Source organism: Eubalaena glacialis, chromosome 9 (assembly GCF_028564815.1).
Source record: "Eubalaena glacialis isolate mEubGla1 chromosome 9, mEubGla1.1.hap2.+ XY, whole genome shotgun sequence".
Lineage (NCBI taxonomy): Eukaryota > Metazoa > Chordata > Mammalia > Artiodactyla > Balaenidae > Eubalaena > Eubalaena glacialis.
In genome coordinates, this window is record NC_083724.1 from 79127662 (window position 1) to 79155013 (window position 27352).

The window sequence follows — 27352 nt, forward strand, 5'->3', positions numbered from 1 at the left end:
AAGAGGAAATCAAAACATACCTAGAGACAAATGACAATGAAAACACTATGATCCAAAACCTATGGAATGTAGCAAAAGCAGTTCTAAGAGGGAAGTTTATAGCTATACAAGCCTACCTCAAGAAACAAGAAAAATCTCAAGTAAACAAACTAACCTTACACCTAAAGGAACTAGAGAAAGAAGAACAAACAAAACCCAAAGTTAGCAGAAGGAAAGAAATCATAAAGATCAGAGCAGAAATAAATGAAATAGCAACAAAGAAAACAATAGCAAAGATCAATAAAACTAAAAGCTGGTTCTTTGAGAAGATAAACAAAATTGATAAACCGTTAGCCAGACTCATCAAGAAAGAGAGGGAGAGGACTCAAATCAATGAAATTAGAAATGAAAAAGGAGAAGTTTCAACAGACACTGCAGAAATACAAAGCATCCTAAGAGACTACTACAAGCAACTCTATGCCAATAAAATGGACAACCTGGAAGAAATGGACAAATTCTTAGAAAGGTATAACCTTGCAAGACTGAACCAGGAAGAAATAGAAAATATGAACAGACCAATCACAAATAATGAAATTGAAACTGTGATTAAAAATCTTCCAACAAACAAAAGTCCAGGATCAGATGGCCTCACAGATGAATTCTATCAAACATTTAAAGAAGAGTTAACACCCATTCTTCTCAAACTCTTCAAAAAACTTGCAGAGGAAGGAACACTCCCAAACTCATTCTATGAGGCCACCATCACCCTGATACCAAAACCAGACAAAGATAGTACAAAAAAAGAAAATTACAGGCCAATATCACTGATGAATATAGATGCAAAAATCCTCAACAAAATACTAACAAACAGAACCCAAAAACACATTAAAAGGATGAAACACCACGATCAAGTGGGATTTATCCCAGGGATGCAAGGATTCTTCAACATACGCAAATCAATCAATGTGGTACACCATATTAACAAATTGAAGAATAAAAATCATATGATCATCTCAATAGATGCAGAAAAAGCTTTTGAGAAAATTCAACACCCATTTATGATAAAAACTCTCTAGAAAGTGGGCATAGAGGGAATCTACCTCAACATAATAAAGGCCATATATGACAAACCCACAGCAAACATCATTCTCAATGGTGAAAAACTGAAAGCATTTCCTCTAGGATCAGGAATGAGACAAGGATGTCCACTCTCACCACTATTATTCAACATAGTTTTGGAAGTCCTAGCCATGGCAATCAGAGAAGAAAAAGAAATAAAAGGAATACAAATTGGAAAAGAAGAAGTAAAGCTGTCACTGTTTGCAGATGAAAGGATACTATACATAGAGAATCCTAAAAATGCCACCAGAAAACTACTAGAGCTAATCAATGAATTTGGTAAAGTTGTAGATACAAAATTAAAGCACAGAAATCTCTTGCATTCCTATACACCAATGATGAAAAATCTGAAAGAGAAATTATGGAAACACTCCCATTTACCATTGCAACAAAAAGAATAAAATACCTAGGAATAAACCTACCTAGGGAGACAAAAGACCTGTATGCAGAAAACTATAAGACACTGATGAAAGAAATTAAAGATGATACCACAGATGGAGATATATACCATGTTCTTGGATTGGAAGAATCGATATTGTGAAAATGACTATACTACCCAAAGCAATTTACAGATTCAATGCAATCCCTATCAAATTACCAATGGCAGTTTTTACAGAACTAGAACAAATCATCTTAAAATTTGCATGGAGACACAAAAGACCCCGAATAGCCAAAGCAGTCTTGAGGGAAGAAAACAGAGCTGGAGGAATGAGACTCCCAGACTTCAGACTATACTACAAAGCTACAGTAATCAAGACAATATGGTACTGGCACAAAAACAGAAACATAGATCAATGGAACAGGATAGAAAGCCCAGAGATAAACCCACGCACCTATGGTCAACTAATCTATGACAAAGGAGGCAAAGATTTACAATGGAGAAAAGACAGTCTCTTCAATAAGTGGTGCTGGGAAAACTGGACAGCTACATGTAAAAGAATGAAATTAGAACACTCCCTCACCATACACAAAAATAACCTCAAAATGGATTCGAGACCTAATGTAAGACTGGACACTATAAAACTCTTAGAGGAAAAGATAGGAAGAACACTCTTTGACATAAATCACAGCAAGATCTTTTCTGATCCACCTCCTAGAGTAATGGAAATAAAAACAAAAATAAACAAATGGGACCTAATGAAACTTCAAAGCTTTTGCACAGCAAAGGAAATCATAAACAAGACAAAAAGACAACCCTCAGAATGGGAGAAAATATTTGCATACGAATCAACGGACAAAGGATTAATCTCCAAAATATATAAACAGCTCATGCAGCTCAATATTAAAGAAAGAACCAACCCAATCCAAAAATGGGCAGAAGACCTAAATAGACATTTCTCCAAAGAAGACATTCAGATGGCCAAGAAGCACATGAAAAGCTGCTCAACATCACTAATTATTAGAGAAATGCAAATCAAAACTACAATGAGGTATCACCTCACACCAGTTAGAATGGGCATCATCAGAAAATCTACAAACAACAAATGCTGGAGAGGGTGTGGAGAAAAGGGAACTCTCTTGCACTGTTGGTGGGAATGTAAATTGATACAGCCACTATGGAGAACAATATGGAGGTTCCTTAAAAAACTAAAAATAGCATTTCCATATGATCCAGCAATCCCACTACTGGGCATATACCCAGAGAAAACCATAATTCAAAAAGACACATGCACCCCAATGTTCATTGCAGCACTATTTACAATAGCCAGGTCATGGAAGCAACCTAAATGCCCATCAACAGATGAATGGATAAAGAAGTTGTGGTACATATATATAGTGGAATATTACTCAGCCATAAAAAGGAATGAAATTGGGTCATTTGTTGAGACATGGATGGATCTAGAGACTGTCATACAGAGTGAAGTAAGTCAGAAAGAGGAAAACAAATATCGTATATTAATGCATGTATCTGGAACCTAGAAAAATGGTACAGATGAACTGGTTTGCAGGGCAGAAATAGAGACACAGATATAGAGAACAAACGTATGGACACCAAGGGGGGAAAACTGTGGTGGGGTGGGGATGGTGGTGTGCTGAATTGGGCGATTGGGATTGACATGTATACACTGATACATATAAAATTGATGACTAATAAGAACCTGCATTATAAAAAAAAAAAAAAAGCTTGGTTCCATGTCATGTGTAATGAGTAAGAGAGGAAGAGAGAATGACTACACACACAGCTCAATTAGAATTGCTTTTTCCAAAAGGTAAAAACCTCACATTCATCCAAATTGAGATGTTTTATAAACTTTATTTCATGAGTGAGTCATTTATTTTTGTAATTTGGGGGTATAATCCATATATATATAAGCTAGAGCTGTTTTTCTTTTAAACAATAGAATAAATATTTCTGGCTAACTTCATCATAAACCTATTTGAAGGCAAATAAGTAGCTAAGAAAATTATAATAAAATCTAAGGCAGAAAACAGAGCAGGCTAAAGATTTGCATTAGAGAACTCACTTATACTTTTGTCATTCTGTTTCCACAGAATAGCTCAGTTTCAAATAATTTATATCATTGTATCTTTCTCATAAAGATTAACTTTTGCAAGAGAAAGAGTCTAATTTGATTAACCTGGGTCTTGGGACCTGGAATACAAAGGAGCAACCCATATAGAATTGGGTAGGGTAGTTTTCTAAAACGCATTGTGACCGAAGGAGCATGGAATAAAAGGTGTGCTTGCAAAGTTAACAGTTACTCATCAATTTCATTCCTTCGTTTCTCAGCATAAACACAACATTTTGTTTCATACTAAAATTCAGTACTGGGCTTCCCTGGTGGCGCAGTGGTTGAGAATCTGCCTGCTAATGCAGAGGACACGGGTTCGAGCCCTGGTCTGGGAGGATCCCACATGCCACGGAGCAACTGGGCCCGTGAGCCACAACTACTGAGCCTGCGCGTCTGGAACCTGTGCTCCGCAACAGGAGAGGCCGCGACAGTGAAGAGGCCCGTGCACCACGATGAAGAGTGGCCCCTGCTTGCCGCAACTAGAGGAAGCCCTCGCACAGAAACGAAGACCCAACACAGCCAAAAATAAATATTAAATAAATAAATAAAATATTTAAAAAAAAATCAATACTGACATAGCACTTTAGTGGTCTTCTTTTAACATTTACAATTGCTTGAATAATGCCCCCCACAGAGATTTCATATTCTTCTCTATTACCTTTTCCTAACAGAAAACCTATTTCCCAATTATTTGAATTATTTTTTGTCTATAGAGTGGGTGGCATAAGATGCCTAAAAGTTGATAAGACATTATTGACTTCCAATGTAATATAACGAGTTTTGTATGCCTTGGTAGATGAACACAGAATGGCAAAAATGGGATTAATTTTAAAAAGATCCAAGAATATACTTTACTGAGTCACCACTCCCACATCTGCTTCTTGGCTCCTAAATTTATGTATTCTGGCTCCAAGAGAAACAGCACTACATTGACCAATGGCTTAGAGAATATTGCATATCCTTCAGCCCTCTCAACCTATGTTAGCATCATCTTATGTCACATGGTCATTTGTTAAATTTTTATCAGAGCCTGGTAGCATGCCAAAAAGTGTTTCTCTGAGGTTAACTACCAAAAGCATCATGGCTTTTCTCCCCCACCTTAGGATCCTACTCTCCAGTTGTGAGAATAATGCTTGCCAAAGGCTCCATCCATTCTATCACAGACACTTTGGGAATCATTGCATCAGCTGCATCTTCAAATTAGTGGAAAGAACCATTAGTGATATAGCCTGGTATTGCTTTGTCTTGCTCTCAAATGTTGCACACAAATTTCACAACTTCTTACTTCACCTGGTAAGTAGGTCATAGAAGGACACCTAAATGTTTTCAAAGTCCTAGGTAGCCATCTAAATATTGTTTGTTCTTCTTAGTAGTAGCAGAACAGAAATGAGCAGTATTTAATTTACTTTAGAGATAATATCCTGATATGACTTCAGACCATACAAACTCCAGAAACTTTCCTGAAATAAAATATACATAAAATCTTCCATTTTGCTTTACTATCTCTTACTCTGTGATGCTCTTATTTAAACATCTATACATAGCACAAACTCTTACTTTCTGGGCATTAACATCAAAATACTCTCATAGTCATGCAATAATCACTGTGACATTAAATTACCCAATAGCATGAATTAAACTGTGACACATAGCAAGAAAACAAGAGTGTGGTAGCCTGAATCATGGTCTCCAAATATGTCCACATTCTAATCCCCAGAACCCATCAGTGTGTTTCTTTACATGGCAAAAAGTCTTTGCAGGGGTGATTAAATAAAGAAATTTTTGATGGTAGATTATCCAGGTGGGTCCAATGTTATCGTAAGAGTCCTTATAAAAAGAATACAGGAAGGTCAAAATCAGATAAGTAGGTGTGATGAGGGAAGCAAAGGTCTGAGCAATTTGTGGCCACTATCTAAGGAATTCAGGCCATCTCTGGAAGGTAGAAAAGGCAAGGAAATAGATTCTCTCCAGAAAGGAACACCATCCTGTTTACACATTGTAGACTTCTGATAATATATTTCTGTTGTTTTCATCCACTAAAGGACTAGAAGATGGTATATTTTTTGTTTTAAGCCACCAAATTTGCAGCAATCTGTTATAGCAGGAGTAGAAAACTAATACAAACAGCAAAAGGATACTATTGATTTTACTGGGAAAAATAAACTACTTCAATAGCTGATACCAATAGCCAGGAGCTACATTACTTTATCCCAGTAAGGCTACAACATCAAGGATAGTATATAAAGATGGAGTCATCTTTTTAAAATTAAGCTTCCATAATCCTATCATTTTCTAAGTCTCATCAGGAAATTTCACAATAATCCTATCATTTTCTAAGTCTCATCAGGAAATTTCACAGGTCAAATGAAAGGTTTGAACAGGGATGGTACGGAAATTTCCACCCTGATTTTTTTTTTTTTTTTAGGTCATTGATGGTGACTAATATCTTTGAGTTTCCCAAGGATATCATTACTTTTGTAGGGAGAAGAGTCTCCAACAACTTCTTCTTGCTCATTCCTTCAATAATGACTCTTACAGTAGAGTCGGTGGAGGATTCTTCCATTTTCTGAGAATATCTATTCAGACTATTACTCTCAGCATATGTGAAGAAAAACATATCAAAAGTCTGGGTTTGAGGTCAGAATCAGGCCTCCTCTATTTCCTGAACCCTATAAGCCTGAATTCTTCCCAGCAGGTCACAGTAGTACATTTTGTACCCAATGCTTTCTAAAACTTTCAGCTATTTCTCATTATACAGTATTGTTCTGGATATTAATCCAGGTCTCCTTGTAGCCAGCTAATGAAAGATTCACACTATATATCTGTGGTTGTAAAATGTGCACACAGTTTCCTCTTTAAGACTACACAGCAATTGTATTTCATTTCTAGTAGCCTCCTGGCTCTTTGTCCTATATATATGCAGACCATATATCACCACATGATCTGGTTACCTTTCAATCCGTTATGCTCAATATGATAATCATGATGAGTGAATAGATGCACATAAAAGATCCAATCCAGCTTTCCAATATCTCAAAGTCTGTGACAGTACTTCTTCTAGATATAGACAGGGATTTTTAGTCTTTCAATGTCAGTTAGCAAATTGGATTTAGGTTGCTCTTTCTAAAACAGAGGCAGCAGCTATCTACTTAAGCTAGCTCAATAAATGTAGAAACTCTATTGAGAATAACTATTTTGATAAATCCAGCCTGATCCAAAATTATGTTCCTCAGCCCCCTCCTTGGCTAAGCATTCTCAAAATCCAATCTTACAAATAATTTCCAGGCTTTGACTACCCAAATAAGCAAATTCCTGTAAATCGTCTGGGACTAACTCTTAGCTTCACTATGATGAGGGAAGGTAGTCTCTCAACAATGCAGATTTCTCTTGCATGAGAAACAAGGATTCTTTCCAGAAAAGGATGTTCCACAAGGCTTTGAGGGATCTGGGTTCTCCAACTGGTCTTATTCTCCTATATACTGTGCCCTACTTGTCCCAGCTGTTGGGGATATATTAGTTCTAGAGCTGTGCTTGAACATCACAAAGGAAAACTGAAAAGGCTGTAAATTCAACCAATTTATAATTCAGTAATCTACAGAACTAATCTCTAAGATAATTTTGGTGATCCCAGCTCTACGGCTGTACGAGAGAAAATATTTCTTTTTCAGCACAGTTACAGAAAGGCCCTGAGTTTCAATCCATGCCTTAAGGTAAGAATTTAAAGATTTGCGCTTGTCATTCTTCTGTTTTTAAAATATCAAATATTTCAGAAACAACTCTCCTTCCCCTTGCTTGCAGAATTATTCGACCTTTCTGAGCTGTTCCGTGACAGTAGTTAGTCACCCAAAACCTTGCTCTTGTTGAACACATGGTTCCAGGTGACCACAGGGAAATACTTAATTAGCTGTTAGACCGCTGATTACCTTGGGGCAGTGATTTTCCAGTTCTGGAATGTTAATGGGAATCTCAATGTCATTTCCTGTATTTCATTGTCATAACCCATTCTAAATACCCTATATTTCACTGAGAGTTTGTGGTGTGAAATTCATTCTAAATCTTTATATCAGTTACTTTGGATACTTGCTAAGGACAAACTTATTCTGGAAAACTTAACTTTCATAATCAAATATAAAACTAAACAAGCAGGCTTCAGAAAGGAGAAATAATATCAGGAGAGCTCTTGGGATTAGGTAGAAGGAACTAATTGGCAGTCTTCTAACGTTACAGAAATTAAGATGATATAGTTCTAGTAGTTTTCCATCCTTGGGCAATGTTCCTTAAAATTCAAATATCTAGCTGTGATTTGCCTAGTTTTTGTCACTGTTCCCCACCTTGGCTAGTGTTGGTGGTAGAGGGTGGCATCTGGATTTATAATTCCATCAAGAACACACTGAGTGGAAAAGTAGTGTGCTAAGGGAAGGAAGAAAGGGAAAAGAGGAAGGAGTGCTCTCAGGCAAAAACAACAAATGACCAATAAAGTTTTGAAACATTAATGCAGTTAGCTCTCAAATTCAAGTCCCAATTTATATACATATCTATCTATCTATCTTATCTATCTATCTAATTTCATATACAATTTATATATTTACATATAAATAATGAGAAAATTATTATTTCTTTTAGGGCTATTAGCTTATACATGACACTCATATAAAAGCTAAAAGCTAACTCAGAAAGCTATCCAATAACTAGCCTATAACCTATAGGCATCTTAATTAAACTATATCACATAAATATCACTTTTATGTATCATATGCAAGACTGTGTTTGTAATATAATTACAGCATATGCATAATAAGTGATTTAATTCACATGTTCCAATTTAAAGTGAACAAAACCTCCATTCTGGGTGGTTACAGTCTAAAATGTATATAAAGGCAGTGAATTAGAAGGAAAGGAGGAAAAACATCTAGAAACTGAAGACTTGGAATCAATATCTGGCTGCTTCACTTTTCAAAAATACATGTATAAATCTTTAAAATATGTTTTTAGGCTTAAATTTAAAAATGCCTTCAAAAAATGGGAAAACAAAGACCAACCTCCTATCTACTGGTTAAAGGTTGATGTCAGCAACTTAGTGAACATGGAATAGACAGCGGTTTCAGAAACTACTGTGTCAGAAAACAACTGTATATACATGTCGGTGTGTATAATGCAGGGGAGAATAGGCCACCTGCAAATATGCCAGTTTTGCATGTGGATTATTACAAGCTGAAGACAATCAAGACCCAACAGACTCAGGAAGACTGTTTACCTTCCCTTTAACTGTCTAAAAAAATTTAGATAGAGGCCTTGTACCAGGAAAAGAGCTAATATCAAAGATAACTTTTTTCTGTCAGAAAGATTTATCTGCATGGCATGACAAACATTTGTTTACCAAACATCTGCTCTTCTCATTTTCCTGTAATTTATCTTCCTTCCCTTGAAGCCCCAAACCCCTACCCACTTCTGCTTAGCTCAGGATGGCACATCAGCTTCAACTGTCTGACTGTCTTTGGATATCATGTCTTTGGGGCTCTCATATGTAGTAAATTTGTTTTTCTCCCTTTAATCTGTCTTATGTCAATTTAATTATTAGACTAGCCAAAGAACCTAGAAAAAAAGAAGGGAAAAGTTTACCACCTCTATAAATGCAATGATTAAGAGGATGGGTTAGCAAGTCAGGCTGAATGGGATCAAAATGTGATCTCACTATTTGCTGGCTGTGTGACCTTGGGAGAATCTCTGTTTCTAAATTTCAGTTTCTTCATCTGTAAAATGGCAGTTATGATACAGCACATGGTAATTATGAGGATTAAATAAGCTAATGCAGTTAGCATACAGGATCTACTCCTAATTAAGTATATTCAAAACATATAAAGATTATTTATCCATTGATTTATATTTATACATGGACATATATATATATGTACACATATATATGTAAAACTTGGTGTGTTTTACACCATCATTCTAACACATGTTACTCTATAGTCAAGATATATTTAATCCATAAAATAGCATGAGAGAACTGGATAATATAAGAAAAATCAAAATCTCTTTTTAACTTTCTTACGACTTCACAAGTAACTAGAGGGGAAAAGGAGCAGCTAGTAAGCTCAGCAATTCTCAGTGGTGTAGGGGATTTTTGAGTAATTTTTTTTCCTTTCTTCTTAAGTAGTTTCTCTCTTATTAAACTGTGAATAGATGCATACATGGGTATTGAGTCAGATCTGTAAAGCATAAGCAGAATTTACTGTCTACCCTCTAGCATTTTTTTTGTAATGCAGATTAACAGTTGTTCTCATGGCTTTTTTCCCAAGGTAAAGAACCAGAGGACCAATAAGAGTTCAGGAAATACACTTTGTTCTGTAAAAATCAGCACAACAGAGACAGAGCACATAGAGACAAGGTATTCAGATTACTTTTCTTTATCTTTCCATGTACCCAGTGACTATGTGATGAGTTTCCACTTGCATGCTGAATTTCCTGGCGAAATAATTTTTAAAAGGTCATCCTTCTGAAAAAAGGATGAAATGGTAAAATCTCAGAGTTTGAAAACAGATGAGGTCTAATTTACCCAGAGGACTAAGATGATTAAATTTAGATTCCAACCTCTTCCTAAACTACCAAATACAAGGTTAGATACAACTAGGTGATACATGGTAGGTCCCTTTAGTAATTAATTTACCACTTGAGTCACACTGGATGCTTTTAAGTAGCTAGTAACGGAAAACCCGATTAAAATTGAATCAAACCACAAGGATTTTTATGACTTAGGACTTCAGAAGGCAGGTGGTCCAAAGTTTTGTTCAATGGCTTGGGAAGGCCAGCAGCCCCCCAAGATTTTCTGATCCTTTTGCTAAATCATATTCAGTTTGATGGCAATTTCTCTTTAAATATACTATATCAACAGGGCAGTGTAACAAAGCAGGAAGAAAGATGAGGTTGGGGATAACAGGTGAAGATCTTTCTCTTCCAGCCCCAGATGATTTCTCTTTGTATTTCATTGATCGCAACTAGGCCATGTTCCTGCTCTTAGTTGAGAAAAGAGTGAAAAGCTAGCATTTTTCACCTATGTAGTGGTTAAAAATTAGGAGGCATCACTTAGATTGCATGAAATAACTGGAGTAAGAACAGTTAGTTGAATAAGAAATATTTTGATATATCACATGCTTCATTGACAAGAAAAACAGAAAATTATTTCAAGTGTGCTACATCATTTACTGGGTTACTCCTCAGCACCTTTTGACCCTGTCAGCCTATGGTATATTTAAATCTCAAAAAATATTTTGATACTGCCAAAGAAATTTAAAAGCATTCCAATGCCCACCTGGTTTCCCATTCACTAACATTACATGACTACACAGCCCATCCATCTGCTTTGTCATCATAAGTTTTCATTTCAGCATATTTCATCCAACAATAGTAATATTCCAAACAAGCAGTCTCTTCATGAGAAAGTGATGGAAAAAACAAATTCTGCCTATGTTCCTGCTTCTAAAGCTAAAGTCTGATTAAAAGAGAACATTTTTTTCTTCTACTTCCATGACTCATTTTTCTAGTTCTTTACCAGGTAACACAAGACATATAACTGGTGCAAATGCAGATATAGTGAACCACAGTGAAAGAATGCTTTCTATCCCATTGCCCTGTGATCTCAAATCTTTGGACCAGAAAAAAACACCCCAGAATTGAATCCTTGTTATTTGCCTCCCACCCTCCTGCTCTCCTCTTCCTTTCCTTTTCTAATTTCCCCATAAATCAGGAAGGTAGATGTTACAAACAATTGGTCAAGTTTAAGGAGATATTGCTATGGCCTTATGGAGGGAAATTTTTTTTTTTTTTTTTTTTTAGCAGAAACCTTTGTAATATAACTTTTGAATTAAAGCCTAAGTTCCTTCCATTTGAATTTTACTATGTATTTTTATGACTTGAAAGCATAGTAATATGATGTAGAGATTCTTTTGATTACACTATTAAAAACATATTTTCTCAATCTATCATATATTACATATGTTGCTACTTGGCAGCTACTTGAAGTTTATAACTAGAATATGTGAAATTCTTAATAGAATTTCTAGTATCCCAGGTATTATTTAACCGCATGGCTGAATTTAAGAGGAAATAAATATTTCATATTTGAACAAAACTTTTGTAGCTTAGGATGGTTTCCAGATTTATGTGGGTGCCTCTTTTCTGACCCATCTTTCTTTAATAAAGATTGAGCCACTGGTTGACCCACTGAAGTCTATCTTTTGCAGACAGACTTGCTTCTGGATTTCAGGTGCATGAAACTCTCCATCTTGTTAAATCTTCCCCTGAGAGGGAAAACATTTGAAATGCCCCCCAAATGTATTATTAAATTCTCTTTCAAAGGGATAGTTGAGGAAAATATAAAGTGCCACATTTTCTTTTAGCACCTAGGGCTAATGCAATATTTTCTCTTATTCTCCTCTAAGATCTCTAGGTTTGTAACCGCTGAGGTGGGTGTGGGAAAAGGCATTAGCATCAAGATTTGCAGTGCTCTGAGTGGGCAAGTGTCACTTTTAGTCTGAGCTCTGCAACTCTCTCTCTACCTCTAGCTTCAGGGTTCCATCTTCATTGCTTTGATCCTTGGACAAACACAGTATTCACAGGGGTCAGACCAGATAGCTCAGGTGCAGAGTGCTATGGGATGTAACCATTATCTCCAGCTTAAGAAAACAATACAGACTCCAACCTTGCTAGGGTTTTTAATACCTCAAGGGATGGGAGTATGAGAGGTCATATATATCTCACTTGTGACTGTCCTTGCTAAACACTAAAAGCAAATTCTAGATGGGGCAAATTCTAGACTAAAACCAGGCTGGATTTGGGGGAGTTCTCTCCTGATAGGGATCAGCATTGTGCTTCCTTGGTTTAACTAATGTAGCCTGTATATTTATGCATCTCTATGCACATGTGGTCCCTAGTGGGTACTCAAACATGGAATCATGTTTCATGAATGAAAAAAAATGAATAAAAGGATGAAAGAATGAAGATTGAAAGCTGACTTACTCTTCCTATCCTAAGTTCTGTACCGTGTCTAGGAAATTTTCTTCTAAGGTTTTTGTTCTCATTTGTTTGTTTTGTCCAGGTAGTCTCAAAGGTATTTCAAAATGAGTAGATTCCAAACTAACCCTTTTTTCTTTTTTAAAATCTGTCTCTCATTCTCTGGTTCCTGTCTTGGTAAATGACAACATTTATGCAATCATTCAAAAAAAATTAAATTGCTTTACTTTTTCAATTCATTTATTGTTTTTTATTCATACCCTTCACCCATCCTATCTGTTCCTGAGGCAGTTTAGGGACACATTGCATTTTACTCGGGCAAGTGACACAGTATCTTAAAAAGCTGGTTGCTCTACAGCCTCAGAGCTCTCCAATACTTTCTCTGCAATGTCTAAAGAGAATGAAATAAAATGTGAATCTGATCCCATCTGTCCCTGACTTAAATCTCCTTAGTTTATCCTCACTGCAAAGGAGATAAAACCAAACTTGTTGTTATAAATATTTACCTATTTTCCCAAAATGTTGTCAGGTTCTGTCTTTATTATGAATATATTATCTACACCTCTGTTTCACACATAAATCTGACACTGTTTTTCTCAGAGTTAAATTCTTGGCAGTAAATAAGAAGTACTCAATAAATGACTTACAAACAAATCAATGAAAAAATATAGATGATACTGAACTGAAATCTATTTCCTTACAACTTATTTTCATTTATCCTAGAAATTACCCTAGGACCTTAAAACTCTAATCTAATTATTTTATTTTATTTATTTTTTGGTCCATGGCAACTTTCCAATAATTTAAAGATACTCCTTCATAGATTTGTCAACACCAACTGAGAATCACCTCTTTTGTATGCTGATTTTCCTAATTCTTTATTCTCTTCTTGAATTATATCTTTTATCTTTTTAATTTTATTAATTACAGAGCTATTCAAACTCATGCAAAAGAAAAGAAAATAATAGATTGAGGACCAACCAGCTAGCTTCAAGAACTAACAAAGCACGGACTAAGTTGTTTCATCAATATCATCACCTCCATATCCAAACAACTTTGATTTTTTATGACACAAATTCCAGACATAATATTTTTATCAGTAAATATTTTGGCATGTATCTCCAAAGGATAAATTTCTTACATTAACACGGTTTCATGACCCACTCATCATTCTGGTCAATTTCTTCTGAACATGTTTGAGTCTCCTTGTATCCCTTCATACATGATACCCAGTGTTACATGTGAATAACCAGAATGAGACAATCAGCAGAGAAAGAGTATCACCACCACCCTAACTCCACATACACACTTCTAAATAATTATATTTTTATTTGCTGGATAAAAAAATAAACTCTTTGCTCCTTTAGTTGTTTTTTTTCAATGTTTATTCATTTCAATTTACCAAGTAGGATACTTCTGACATTTTCTCATGTTCTACAATATTCTCTCAGCCAGTGCATGGAAATTTTTATACGCACTCTTAGAAACCCCATGGACCACAGTTCATCTTTTATTATTTTGGATGAATTTTTAAGAAAATCACATAAAAGTATAAATGGCTTTGGCATCTTAAACAGCTTATAAATTGATCTAAATAGATGGTAAAATCGGATGACTCTGAGGAAGGAGGATAAGCTAAGTGGGGAGAGGTAGTAGAAAGGGGAGAATTAGGACTTTCAAAATTCTTTGAAAATATTTAAACCATTGGTTACAAATTATTGTTTAACTTTAAATACAATTTCTGTTGTATAGGGTAAAATGGAGCCATTCTAAAGTCACTCCTCTGTACAAAGGGACCACACAAGTACGAACCTACAAGGGTTTCAGTTATCAGTACCCAGCCTCTTAGCTGCAGGCTCACCTTCTCAAATGGACAGCATCCTTTTAAGTATCTTTCACAGTGAGCATGATGGTTAACTTTCTCACAATGGCATAGTGCAGGGACATGGCAGGAGGAAGGGCTTCTGCAGTGGGCCGGTGGGGTCGTGTGAGGAATCTAGTGGAACACTGACCCTGTTTCATGCTCAGAACTCTGCTTGGCCTGTTTCATCACCTTCCCACCACTCTCTAGACATAGATACCAGCATCCTAAAGTCCTCCTGACCACTCTGGCACCTTGTCTTTCTCTGCAGGCCCGTGTGGATGGTTCCTTCTGAGCCTCCACTCTCTGTACACCCAAGCCACGAGTTCCTGACTGCTGGCATCCCACGTGACTTCCCAAGGGCTGCTTTCCGCTTGCCCAGTGACAGCAAACCAGCTCTAACTGGGGCAGACCAGCTAATATCCCTGCTATCCGAGGGGCTGAGCTACACCTTCTGCAAGGAGGTCTGAACTACAGCCTTGGGAGGCGACCCTTTCCAGTTTGTCTGTCCTTTGGTACTCTCCTTAAGTGCTAGGGTACAATATAGAGTGTCTTTGTATTTTATGGTCACTCCTTTATCAGAGTTTAATTGTTCTTTATATTAAGCTTCTTTGGTTTCAAGACAAAAAGCAAAATCACTCATCAAAAATTAAATCCTATATACGTGGGGCATCTCAATTCTGGCAACAATTCCATAAATTGGAAACTTTATCCCAATCTAACATACAGTAAGACTGAGTCTCATGGAATTAAATGTGTCCACAGTCATTCACTCAACTAGTTGATGAACCCAGTTTTCAATCCAGGTCACCTTTACTCTAAAGCCATGCTTTATTCCTCTGTCTGAGCCATGGATAATTCCTCTGGTCAAGGTGAACATTTGTGATGGACAATACACGCGGTATATAATATATTCCCTGTAAACTCTCTTTTCTTCACACTAGCTCTAGAGAAGTTACATATGCGAATTCCCTCCCAGGTAGTCAATCCAACTCTCTTTCTCAGTGTTGCAGTGTTGCAATGTCAAATCTATAATATTAATCACTTGACAATTCTCTGATAATATACTATGTTTTAACTCCATTAAAATGAATGACCTGCCGTATAACAAACTATTTGGTACTCAAACTTTCTGTCAGTACAACCAAATACTCATACCAGCCACATTTTTATTTTTATTTTTTCTTTCAAAATGAAGATGAGATGTCTTTTAATGTTTTTAAATATGAGTGCTATTCAATGTATAGAAAGAAATGCTTTAAAAACACAGACATTCCTAAACCATTACCAGTTAATATGATTACTGGGGCATCAAGATTTCTAATGTAATTATAGACCTACACTGCGTACCTACACTGTGTGGAAAAGGAAAATAAAAGATTCAGAGGCTAAGGAATAAGTTCAAAAACCTATGAATAATAATCTGAATGGAATACGTGAAATCTATTGAGTGGGTTAATTTAGCAGCAAAACCAGCAGTAAGAAAAATTACTGAAAATGTATCTAATAGATTTGCTCAAGATTAGTTCATTTAAGAGGAAAATGTGTTTTTACAAAAGGGCATCTTAGGCAGTATCATTAACGGTAAGATAAGAGATAGAAATCAAAAGGATATGCATAGCCTGTCATACACTGAATTATATAATTGAACTAGCTTGAAAATTGCACTTTCATTTTTTAGACTCTGGTTCTGTTATATTAATACGTATCAATAGAATAGCTCAAAGATCTTTATTCAGGACAAGTCTAAACAGTTGATTAGTTTTCCCAGTCACAGATTGATTATTGAAAAATGATTATGATACTTAGAAAATAACAGTATCTCATGATAGCAGCCATAAAATCCAGTATACAGTTTGGGACTATTAGAAAGAAAAAAAAGGTAAATGTCCTATAAAGATATCATATAGTAGTTAGAAATATTTAATTCAAATAATTTATTTTTCTAAGTCAAATACACTACAGAGGCAAGACTTGATCAGTAAAACAGATCATATTTATTTCTCTTTCAATTAATTTAGAATCATCATGTAGTGTCATTTAGGGTAACTCTCATAATTTCTCTGGGCCTGAAATCCTTCATCTCTGCAATAAGAGATAAGTGTTTATATGTGATTGTTTTTTTCAAAAAACTTTATTGGTATATATTTTATGCCAGGCAACCACACACTGTGTATGTGCTAATGGAAATACAACAGCAACAAAAAACAAAACAAAAAGATATAGTTTCTCTCGTAAGTTTCTGCCTTAAAAAAGATTTTTTTGGTTGTTTAAGTTACTTTATAGATCAATAAGAAAGTTCTATAGCAGCACTGTTCATATCAAAACAAAAAACTCTCCTTCCTAGAGCTGTTCCTCAAAAACTATTACCCAATAACAGAAAATAATGTCATCCTACAGCAGTTTTAAGGACATACAACTATACATCCCAAAATAAGTTCAAATTATATTCATGATGATAAAGAAAATGTATTTAAGATTGTACATATATTTTGAGAGACTATATAGTGTCTAAAATTCTTTCTCTAAGATTCTAAAATTTTATATTAATGCCTTGAAAAGAAAAACATTATATGGCATAATTAGATTGGCTTATAATTGATAGAGTTATATGAGGCACTACCTTGAGAAGTTGAGAGACTTACAGAAAAACATCACAGGGTTTAATTAATTTATTTGTTAATATAATGGAGATTGATGACAAATCATTCTTATAGTCCTTGAAATACTTTAGCATTATAGTAAAACCTGAAAAATTTTCCAATTTGTTTCTTATATTTTCTTGCTCTATGTATTTTTATCTGTAAGATAGTTCCTCTTGAATGCCCACACGTAAAATGAGCTCTTTACTGAAAGCTAAAATCTTCATTGAATGATCTAAGACTATGGGGTAAGTTCTCATCGATCCTCATTTTTCTCTTTTAACAGCTGAAATAAGATTGAACATGATTTACTTAGATGAATTCACTGACTTTGCTTCATTCTGCCCTGTAATTCTTGGGGCAATCAGATAAATCAAATGAACTACTGGGGACATTCAAAGGTCCAATAAAACAGAGAGAAAGTAAAAATTTAACCTAAGATAGAGTCCCTACTTACAGGAGATGGACCACCAACTCTTCCATTCAATCTTCCTCTTGGGACACTATAGATGGTACAGGTTATCTTCATTCACTACCTGTGAGAGATTGGCTACCTACCTGAGTTCCTATGTCAAGTGCCAGGATGTTGACTCTAAATATCAGGGTATCTTTTTCTCCCTGATTTGGAAATTTCTTTTTAAACAATATTTAAAAAGTAATTTGCTAGAGATTTTATGAAGAGTAACAAATATGAGTGTTCACTTAGTATGACTGTAAATAGATTAGGATATAAGCCAATATATAATTAACATAAACACAAATATGCTAGAACTCTGTGTTTGAATTTGTTAAACTGTGTAGTGGTATTACCAAGTATCTTCTTGTTATTATCACCCAAAGTATACAACCACATGAAAATATAGAAACTCTGAGCCACAGTTAATTGCTTGATATCAAAGAGAGGGTAAAAATAGAAAATAGAAAATAGAGAAAGTCCATGCAGAACCAGGTTGCATGTAAATCACAGCTTGCAAATACATGACACCTTTGCTACCACTTCTTCTTTCCTGCATCTGTTGTGAACATTGTTAATAAATCATTCTTTATCTCTGAGCCTAGAGAAAGTTTAGAAGAATTTTAAGACAATAAACCACATGGCTGCTAACAATCAGCTATAATATATGCTATGAAACCCATTTTCCCTTCCATATCTAAAGAAATCACCTACACTGAAACATAGACATAAGACAAATTACACTGCAATGAACATTGCTGGGATAAAGTGGGAAAAGCAGGTTAAGCTACCCAGCATATACTGATGTTTATGTGTATCATAAGCAGGTAAGGTAGATGCAGAAAAGAGTTTCCTGACCCTGACAGAAATATCAATGATTCTTATCTAATTCAAAGGCTTAAGCCAAGAGTATTTCCAAACTTAAATTGCTATTAAAAGGAGATTTCCTATCACAGTAGATTCCAATTAATTCTGAAATGATCAATAGGTAAATATCATAGGAAACTAAGATGAGACTAAATTTTGGCAAAAACTGACAGGAAGATGATTTTAAAACAATAGGACCAAGGAAAATGCCACAACTCAGTTCAACAAATCAGTCTTGAGATTTACGTAATTTAAAATAACAAAGGTTCCTTCATTTATAGATGGTGATATCTATTCCTGAAAAATATCTTTATTCTTAGTTATTAAGAGAAATTCCTATCTAAACATCAAACTCTAGCTCAAGTGTCACCTCTTCTACTAAGCCTTATCAAATCTTTCACTTGATGTCAGGTAGGTGCTCTCTTCCATTAGGACACAGTGCATTGCATTATTTCCCTGTTTGTTTAGTTGAACACACTGAGACAATCGATTGTCCCATTTTTCTTTATATTATCTATGTATAACATGAGAGCTGTTAATAAAATATATGTGTGTGAACGTGTTTGTGTGTGTGTATAAATGAATGAGCAATAAAATACACTAAGTAGGTGACAGTTCTACAAGATTACAGGCATACCTCAGATCAGAGATTTGATGGATTCAGTTCCAGACCACAACGAGAAAGCGAATATCGCAATAAAGCAAGTCACACAAATATTTTGGTTTCCCAGTGCATATATAAGGTATGTATACACTATACTGTACTCTATTAAGTGTGCAATAGCATTATGTCTAAAGAAACAATGTACATACCTTAATTAAAAAATACTTTGTTGCTAACCAACATCTGAGCCTTCAGCAAGTCAATCTTTTTGCTGGTAGAGGGTCTTGCCTCGATGTTGATGGCTGCTGACTGATCAGGCTGGTGGTTGCTGAAGGTTGGGATGGCTGCAGTAATTTCTTAAAGTAGACAACAATGAAGTTTGCTGCATTGATTTGACTCTTCCTTTCATGAACAATTTCTCTGTAGTATGCAATGCTGTTTGATAGCATTTTACCCACAGTAGAACTTTCAAAATTGGAGTCAATGCTTTCAAACTCTGCCACTGCTTCATCAACCAAGTTTATGTAAATTTCTAAATCCTTTCTTGTAGTTTCAACAATTTCACAGGATCTTCACCAGGAGTAGTTTCCATCTCAAGAAACCACTTTCTTTGATCATCCATAAGAAGCAACTCCTCATTTGTTAAAGCTTTATCATGAGATTGAAGCAATTTAGTCACATTTTCAGACTCCACTTGTAATTCTAGTTCTCTTGCTATTTCTACCACATCTGTACTTACTTCATTCAATGAAGTCTTGGACCCCTCAAAGTCATCCATGAAGACTGGAATCAATGTCTTCTAAACTACAGTTAATATTGATATTTTGACCTCTTCCCATGAATTTGAACAAATGTTCTTAATGACATCTAAAATGGTGAATCCTTTCCAGAAGTGCTTCAACTGACTTTGTCCAGATCCATCAGAGGAATCACTATCTATGGCAGTTACAGCATTACAAGAATGTGTTTCTTAAATAATAAGACTTGAAGTCAAAATCACTCCTTAATCCATGGGCTGAAGAATGGATATTTTGTTAAGAGACATGAAAACACTAATCTCCTTGTATATATCCATCAGAACTGTTGGGTGACCAAGTGCATTGTCAATGAGCAGTAATACTTTGAATCCTTTTTTCTGAGCAGTAGGTCTCAAAAGTGGGCTTAAAATATTCAGTAAACCATACTGTAAAAAGATGTGCTCTCATACAGGCTTTGTTGTTCCATTTATAGAGCACAGACAGAGTAAATTTAGCATAATTCTTAAAGGCCCTAAGATTTTCAGGATGGTAAATGAGCACTGACTTCAGCTTAAAGTCACCAGCTGCATTATAGCCCCGAACAAGAGAGTCAGCCTGTTCTTTGAAGCTAGGCATTGACTTCTTTCGAGCTATGAAAGTCCTAGATGGCATCTTTTTCCAATTTATGGCTGTTTCACCTACATTGAAAATCTGTTGCTTAGTTTAGCCATCTACATTAATTATCTTAGCTAGAGCTTCTGGAAAACATGCTGCAGCTTCTCCATCAGCCACTTGTTGCTTCACCTTGCACTTTTATGTTACGGAGATGGTTTCTATCCTTAAACCTCATGAACCAACCTCTGCTCACTTCAGACTTTTTTTCTGCAACTTCCTCACCTCTCTCAGTCTTCATAGAATTGAAGGGAGTTAGGGTCTTGTTCTGGATTATGATTTGGCTTAAGGGAATGTCGTGGCTGGCTTGATCTTCTATCTGGACCTCTAAAATTTTCTCCATATCAGCAATAAGGCTGTTTCACTTTCTTAACATCATGTGTTCAATGGAGTAGCACTTTTAATTTCTTTCAAGAACTTTTCCTTTGCATTCACAGTTTGGCTGTTTGGCTCAAGAGGCCTAGCTTCCATCATTTGTTGGCTTTTGACATGCCTTCCTCACTAAGCTTAATCTTTTCTAGCTTTTGATTTAAAGTGAGAGACATGGGACTCTTCCTTTCACTTGAATACTTACAGGTCATTGTAGGTTTGTTAACTGGCCTAATTTCAATATTTTTTTTTTGTATCAGGGAAAAGGGAGGCCCAAGGAGAGGGAGAGAAACAAGGTTAACTACCGGTCAGTGGAGTAGTAGGAACATACACAACATTTATTGATTAAGTTCGTCATCTTATATGGGTGCAGTTTGTGGCCCCCCAAAACAGCTACAATAGTAACATCAAAGTCACTGATCACTTATCACCATAACAAGTATAATAAAAATGAAAAAGTTTGAAATAAGTTTGAAACCAACAAAGTTCTGGGACCTGCCCAAGTTAAAGGCAAGCCCAGACCAGAACACATGATCTGGCTGTCTCTCATCTGCTTATTTCAGTACTTCAGGGAGGAGCAAGGCATTTCCAGATTTTCTTATAAAGTACTGCAAATGGCAAAGGAGCATTCTCTGGTTATTTCAATAATTTAAGGGAGGTGATAAGTTTTTCAAAGTCTTTCAGCAAAGCACTCTAAATTGCAGCCTGATGTACAATTAGCATTTCTTTCCCACTGTCAATGCCTCAATTTAAATCACCATCATCATTTATCATCATCATCATCATCATCATCAAAAGGATAGACATAGTAATGGACTAATTTTAACTTTGTAACTACTATGTATCAAACACTGTGCTAAGTATTGAATACTTTACATGCATTACCCATTTGCTCCTGTACTAGACTAGCTCTAAGACTTTGCATAAGTAGCTTAACCTTTTTTTGTCTTCATTTCCTCATATGTAAATTGTTAAGTCTAGGTGGTACATAATCAAAATGGAAACAAATGTTAAAAGCAAAGCATGGTGGAAAGTTCTGGGTAATTTTTGCTGCCAAAAAAAATAATACCAAAATGTATAGGTATAAAATCATAATTATTGGGGTCACAATTTTGTGGGTCAGGACTTCAGGAAGGGTGCAGATCACTTGGGCTCTCTCCTATGGTTGCATTGAGATGTTGGCTGGAGCTGCAGTCATCTGAAGGCTGGTCTAGACTCCATGTTCAAGATAACTCCCTCACATGTCTGGTTAGTTGAGGCTGACTCACCTGGTGATGTTGCCAAGAGGGCCAATACTTGACTTTTTCAATGTTTCTGTCTCAGAGCAGTCAAACTTTTTAAATAGCAGCTTTGTTCCCTCAGAGCAAGGACCTTAAGAGAACCAGTCAGAAGCTGTCTGGCCTTTTACGTCAGAAGTATAACTTCTGCCAAACAGTACTCTATCTTTCAAAGCAGTCACAAGCCCAGTCAGTGTCAAGGAGATGGGTAGAGACCACACTTCTTGATGTGAGAAATGTCAAAGAATTTGGGGTTCATAATTTAAAACTATCACATGATTCTCAGTAAAACAAAACAAAACGTATTGAGCATACAGGGACAAGATCTGATGACATTTAAGTAGCAGACTATGGCATCCTCTCCAAAGCCAGCCTATCTACTTTTCTGCATCTTTCAATCTTTAACTTAAAAATCTTAACAGTATATCGTCCAATTTTCATCTTTCTAAGAACTGACATCTTTTTTGAGTTCTTCATTGCTTACTAATATCTAAGCCAATTTATGACTTTTGTTTGTACCTTTTGATCCCTTCACCTGTTTTGTCTGTCTGCCTACTGCTCTCCCCTCTGGTGACCACCAGTTTTTTCTCTGTAAATATGAGTCTGTTTCTGTTTTTTTTGTTTGTTTGTTCAGTTTGTTTTTTAGATTCCACATATAAGTGAAATCATATGGTATTTGTCTTTCTCTGTCTGACTTATTTCACTTAGCATAATACCCTCCTGGTCCATCCATGTTGCCGCAAATGGTAAGATTCCATTCTTTTTTGGCTGACTGATATTTCATTTTATGTATGTGTGTGTGTGTGTATGTGTGTGTGTGTGTGTATATATATATATATATATATATATATATATATATATAAATTCTTAACCTGCTTTGAACAGCATATGATTGTTTAGAGCTAACAGGGGTACAGAAATCATGAAGGATTCTATTCCCTTGAGTAGCTTCTATACTAGTTTTGTGGACGGAACTATAAAAATAATTAGAGAAATATACAGAAGTTATAAAGCAGGTGACACGCTGATCATTTCTCAAGTTGATCAGTAGAGAGAAAAGATATTTTGGTCATATATGTGAGAAAGGTTTAGTTAAATCCCTGGGGTAACATGCTTTAAATGTGAAGAAAAAATTTCATAGAACTACACTGACTGCTTCTCTATTTTCATGTAGAGAAGCCCTTCATTAGCTTGTGATCCAGGGCAAGTGTTAAAATAGAGACACCTCTTCTATGATATAGCCAAGACTTATAAACTTCTGATCTGGGAGGTTTATGTGACCTTTGCAAATAGCATATTATCCATCACAGCCCTAGCTTTTGTTTGGTGGTTGTTGGAGATATTTTGAAGATAAAGGCCAGTTTGCCTAGCTGAATTTTAGAATGTTCCATTTGTCTTGTGACACATGTTTTCATTAAGTCTAGAGCAAAGAAATAACAATAAAGCAATTCCTTCAGTTTTACAAAATCTCAATCTCATCACCATAATAAACTTGAAGCTCATAATAAGCAGTTATAAAAATCAGCAACCCATTTCAATGCACAATCAATTACATAGAACATTCTGACCTAGAGAATAAACATAAATTTCCTATTTACCTAAGTGCATGGATGTTCACATTGGCACTGATACTATGATCTTTGGATTTATACTTGGTGGTATGTTTTTCTCTCCAAGTCCTGGGATTTCTCTTACACATTTTGCTGTTATCACTAGTTTTTACCTTGCTCTTCTCTTTCAGTTCAAAAACCTGCTATATCCTCCCTCAATCATGCAGTCTCATGTTTTATTTTACTTGAAATTTTAAAATTTTTATTTGGGCTAAGTCCTAAAATGAAACAATGTGAGGAGCAGAGCCGTGGCCTGGAGCAGAAGCACAGCTAATCAGTTGCCTACACATGCCAAGAGAGAGAAATATTTGGCAAGGAAATCTACTCAGATTTCTCTTTGTACTGCAGGAAAGATGACTTAATATAACGGACTGAGCTATTTGCCCACATGAACTTAACTTGAATGGAGAATTGGTAAGCAGAAACATGAGAGTCTGCCTTTCTTCATTGTCCTAAATGGTGAAAGGGGAGTGGGTACATATTTATTTTCATTTCTTATGCCAGCTACCTTATTTCCATAAAACAGCTATAGAATAAGCTGACCACATTAATAAACTTTAATTGGGACCAAATGAACTACCTTTACAGTTATTAGAAGGAACAATATGCTTTGTGAGCTGTAATGGATCTGGGATTTATGTGTTTTTTGACTTAGCTGATATTTCAGATACTATATTTTTCAGTTCTAGAATCTCAATTTTTAAAAGTTTTTCATTGCTCTGCTGAGATTTCCTATATTTTCATTTGTTACAAGCATATTTTCCTTTATGATACTGAGCACAGTTATAGTAGCTTCTTGAAAATCCTTGTCAACTTATTCTAACATCTAGGTTATTGAAGCGAAGGTCTTTATTGATTGTCTTTTCTCTTGAGAATGGGCCATGCTTCCCTGATTCTTTTTTTTTTTCCTGTATGTTGAGTAGCTCTATATGGCACCTTGGACGCTGAATAATATAGTGTAGAAAATCTGGATTCTATCATGGTCTTCCCAATAATATTCATTTTTTAAGCAGGCGGAATTCAGACTACAAAACTCATCTCCTTTTTGATAGGTGGCAGCTCCAAATTCAATTGGGTTCTTTTTTCTGGGATGTTTGATGTTAGTTTCACTAATGTGTGGTCCAGGGCTAAACCGGACATTTGAGTACTGATTGTGCATAGGACTTGTTACTCTCACTCTCTGGCTTTCACATTTCTGGGATTTCCCCTTTCTGAGGTTTTCCCCTTTATTTTCCTATAGCTGTAGTTGCTCTAAACTCTCTCCCCTGGTTCTTCAAGCCAGCATGACTGTGGGCTGCCCATTAGAGTTTTAAGTGCCTTGAATGATGCAGACTTGGGCCTGCTCTCAGGATAACAAGTCATTAAAAAAAAAGAGAAACTCAGTGTCATTCTCTTCTTTCAAGAGTTAACTCCTGTCAAGTTTCGTGTTTTTTTTAATTTTTTTATTTTTTATTACTCTCTGGTGTCTTCATTGAGGTCCCCTGTTCCCAAATTTTCAGTTGTTATCTTCAGAAAGGTTGTTTTGATAGGAGCTACTCAGCCAAACCAGAAGCAAAATTTTCAGATAATATTTGAAGTGCATATGGAGGTTTGTTATCTACAATTAATATCCATAATAGAATTAAAAGTTTATTTTTAATTATATCGAATATATTATTCCTCATATTCCAAACCTCCCACATTCTATTGATAGAATTTGAGATTATTTTTAAACAAAATGTTCATTATAAACTAATTTCTAGAGCATTAATTAAAAGATAATGTTCATAGTTGTAATTTAAATGATTTATGATCTGCTTCATATGTAATCTACTCAGTATAAAAGATTTAAAATCCTTCAAAGTATTATTTTAATTGAATAAGAATGAGATTTGAATTCTTGTGAGGTACCTCTTGATATGGCTCATTTTTACAAGGAACTACATTTTTAAATGACTTAAAAATATTAGTGAAGAAAGCTACATATACTAGAAGAAAGTAAAGAGGAAAAAGAAGCACAACATTTTAAAAGTAATTTTTATCATTTAGTATATGTTATATAAGTTACATATATGAGTCTATTACCAGCCTTCACAAAATACATTTTGATTATTTTATGTTAGCTTATTTCTATTTTTCATGGTGAGGGCAACTTGCTATAAGAACGGAAGTTTTATATTTCATTGTTGGTTACAAATGATCAGAATAGAAGAAGGTTTTAATTCTAAACTTAAATTCAGAAGAACATGCATACTCTGCTTCTCCTCCAGACTAATAACGTCTTTGCATAAACCAAGCATATTCTGATGAGTCAATATGACTAATAAATTGAATTCATGCCCAAACTAATAAATTGCATACATTTGCCAACAGTACATGTACTGTTTCATTTCTCTTGATACATAATCACTATAAATATAAGCTATTTGCAATACAAAGCATGTTATCTAGAAAACCATTACTCATTCACACTGATATCATTTATATGAAAAATATTCTGTACAGTTTGAACAGACCCATTTATTCTTATATACAGAAGAGCTAGTCATAAATTCTATTTGTGTTTGCTTTCATGTTGAATCTTATATTTCTTGTACTCCCTAATTTAAATCAAGTTTCATTCATAAATATCATTTTGTGGCATATATCATTATCTTATTTACTATTCTTAGGATATGCAATAAAACGTTATCATCTTGAATCAACAGACATCATGTAAAACCAATGTAAAAAACAATCAGGAACAATTCTTTTTCTATTTTTTTATTTCTGTGATCTCATTAAAATATATATATACTCATACATTAAATTTACAAAAATTATGTTGTACCTAGTTTATCTGTGTGTATATTTTTCAATATGTCTAGGTTTGAAGTCAGATAAGAGAAAGCCATGGTTAGTCTGCTTAAAGTAAGCAAATTTTATTCCTAATATATTTTTGTTTCTACATTTTTTTAAAAGAATTTATATTTACCTTAAGGCACAGCTGTAGACCCATGTAAACTATTACAGTAACACGTTTTTATTTTGTGCTAGTAAGTCAAAGAGATGTTCAAAACCAGAGGACCAAACCTAACCATCCATTTTTTATTGTATAATAGATAATTTTTATGAAGAATTATATCTAAAAATAACTATATAGAAGACTCAAAATTTTAAATAAAGACGAGAATTTTGTAGTAATTATCAACAACTAGAAGTATTATACTAGCTCAGAAGTCAAAGAATATTCCTTTTATTTTTTTGTAATGTATAAATAGTATGTAATTGCATAATTTCCATCTTACACTCTAATCAGCTTTATCCCCTTGGGCTTAACAAGATTTTCAGGATTGCATTTTCAGAGCTACAATTAACCCTTATTTATTTATTTATACATTTTTGGAAAATAGATTTTTTTTTTTTTTTTTTTAGTTTGTAAGAGTCAGTGTGAAAATACTTTTTACTCTCACATAATTACCCTTTAAAGAATTCTAGACAAAGTAGTTTAATCATTAAATGCTGTGGTTGCCATTTTCTCCTTTTATCTTGGCTAAAGTGACCTGTATTTATTATATTTGTTCAAGCTCAAGAAAGGTAAATTTCCAGCACCTTCCTCCCGAACTCAGGGAATGGGCCCATGATTGATAAACATAAAACATAACAGGAAGTCTTATA